Genomic DNA, 3,219 nt, shown 5'->3' with positions numbered 1-3,219 from the left:
TTAACCCCTCTTTTTCATAAACGCCCCATTTTCTACAACTTTCGTAGTTGACAGCAAACTCTTTGGATTTGTCACAACTTCCTTGGCTCGACAATCGCAAGTGATTACTTATTCTGAAAGTAATTGCATAATCCGCCCTGTAGGGGTTGTCATCACAGACAGCATGCCCCTTTTTATCCCGAGCAACGCCGGGTACATCAGCTGGTATAGTAGAATAAAATAAAAACGGAACGATCCGTTTTAGCAAAAACTGTCCTGAGGAAAAGTTTCCATAACTGCCGAAAGTTAAATAGCACATTCTTTAGGGAAGAGAATGGAAAAACGTTATGTGTACACATTCCTTAAAAAAGAAAAAGAAAACTAAAATAAGTACTTGCACACCGCTTAAGTCGTCATCTTTTCCCAGGACGGCCAGCAGTTTATATTTGAACAACCTTCAGCTGATAACAATAATATTTTTTCATTCTAACTGTGCGGGTTTTATACATTTTGCTTCGTTAATATTATTTTTACATTGATTCATCATTATCTTTGCATAATATTATTCACGCTTTGCAGGCGTCATCGACTTTGATAAATCCGTATCTTCGACTAAGTCTTATTAGTCTGGTGGCAGAGGGGTGTAGGTGTGTTTTGGCGTACATACAATGTTTTATTGGTGATTCTGGTAAAACAAACCATACAGAACCCAAATCCGCGTGATGCCACTCTGTCATCCTTGAGCAATTTTTTTTACTGCCAAAATTCAAAATGGCCAAAGCCGAGATCACCGAAATTCGATTTTCGCCTATACCTTCGCCAAAAATGGACATAGAGATCTGATTTTGGTGTCTAAACATATGTTTTAAGGGTCTGGGAATCCATTAGAACACACAAATAAACTCTATCTCCCCTCTGATGATTTGTTTTACCGCACAATACAGTCATTGGCATAGAACGCATAGTAGAATAGTTGTTCTTATGGGCATGGTCTCTGTTGCTTTCAAAATATTTCCTACACAATATACCTCTGACCGCTGGCGTATATTAATCATGCTAATATTGCTTCTACTATTGCCTGATTATGACGCGTCTTAAGGTTAATCCTCCAACCAGTTGTTCGCAATCTTTTTCAATAGTGGCACCTAACTTATATGTGGATAATTACGTGCGCAACCCTGCTTCATTTCCTACACAATATACCTCTGACCGCTGGCGTATATTAATCATGCTAATATTGCTTCTACTATTGCCTGATTATGACGCGTCTTAAGGTTAATCCTCCAACCAGTTGTTCGCAATCTTTTTTCAATAGTGGCACCCTAACTTATATGTGATCATTACCGTGGCAACCCTTCTTCATCATACCACCATATCTTATATATATAGTCTTCTTATATATAAATATGAATATATATATATATATATATATATATAGTATATATATATATATATATATATATATATATATATATATATATATATATATATATATATAATATATATATATATATATATATATATTATATATATATATATATATATATATATATAAAATCAGTGTCTACTTTAATACATTAACATTAAAAAGATATAGAAAGATATAGACTTCTAATATATATATATATATATATATATATATATATATATATATATATATATATATATATATCAGAAGACTATATCTTTTTAATGTTAATGTAATAAAGTAGGCACTGATAATGTTATGAAGGCTTCCGGAAACTTTTATTTTTTTATTCTATTTATTTATTTTTTTTTTTTTTTTACAAATGTTCATTGTGATGATCTAACCAAGACAACGGTGCCACGGCTCTCAGTTTGAGAATCACTTAGGCTCATTGTTTTGTTCGTTGGGATCAAATGACGCATAGACACGACATCGGTCTACTGTTTGGAAGGAAGTGAGCTTCTTGGAGCCAAAGATAAGCAAAGAGTATTGGGAATCTCGAGGATGAGTGGCACGAGGGTCTCGGTGGGCCTCTGTAGTTGTCCACGAACGCAGTAATCTTCGCGCCCATTCATGTACATCTGCAATAATTGAATCCTTTGCCGCCTTAACACGGTTTTAGAGTTCGATGTGGTGGCTTACTCCTAGAGAAAACAGAGCTGTCCAGTCTTACGCGTTTGAAGTTATTTTTGTAGCTCTTGTCCTACAGTACTACTTACATCCATCACTATTACACCGAACTTAATTACCTCAGCAGTCGGCAAATGGTTCTAAAATTTCAGGCAAGAGTATACATAGTTTGAAGATATATTCTTTGGGAACTGTCTAGAACGCCTTAAGATAATTTTTTATACTTTTTTTACATTTTATTTTTTGTTTCCTCGTTGGACGAGTCAGTTAAATGCTCGACTGCTCATCTCAGGGTCCGGCTTCGATTCCCTGCTCTGCCAACGCAGAATTAGAGGAATTTATTTCTGGTGATAGACATTAGTTTCTCGATGTGGTTCGGATCCCACAATAAGCTGTACGTCCCGTTGCTAAATAACCAGTTGGTTCCTAGCCACGTAAAATCATCTAATCCTTCGGGCCGGCCCTTGGAGAGCTATTAATCAGCTCAGTTTTCTGAAAAACTAAGATATACTTTTTTTTTACCTCTTTTTAGAAGACTGGGGCGCTATTCATTGTCCTCGCAAGAAGGATCCTTACTCATTCTACTTGTGGTACTCCGTAGCTTCGCACAACTTTTTCTAGGCCTGTAAAGAATAAGTTAAGCTCGCTGATCATAATTACGAATGTCTTACAGAGAAGTCTAGACATCATGAAAAAGTTCGAGGACTGCGTTCCCGTCAACCTGTATTTACAGGTATTTTGATATAAATATTTTCAACTTCGATTCCCTTTCCCTTTCTTGAACCCTGTCCTGATAAAGTGATTCTTCTCCGTCTTCTGGTCTTATATGAGGTCATTAAACTTGAGCTACAGTGGTTTGTGTTGTACTCAATTGAAATGCAGGTACGACCTTCAAATTGGGCATTCAAACTGAACTTCAACCTGCATAGATACTTATCATATTAGTCTCTCTTTTTTTATGATGTCGGTTGTTAACAGCATATCATTAAAATATATTTTCCACTTTGACGCGTTCCCGATTCCTGCTGAATATTTCATACTCCACTTGAGCTGATTTTCAAAAGGCGTTTCGCCTGAAAAATAAAGCCACATTTCTAATGTATTATAACTTTAACGATTCCACGATCAAATAAAGTATGCAA

This window comes from Macrobrachium nipponense, chromosome 5 (assembly GCF_015104395.2).
Source record: "Macrobrachium nipponense isolate FS-2020 chromosome 5, ASM1510439v2, whole genome shotgun sequence".
Classification (NCBI taxonomy): Eukaryota; Metazoa; Arthropoda; class Malacostraca; order Decapoda; family Palaemonidae; genus Macrobrachium; species Macrobrachium nipponense.
The sequence above is the reverse complement of the archived record's forward strand: the minus strand, read 5'-3'. Positions refer to the sequence as shown.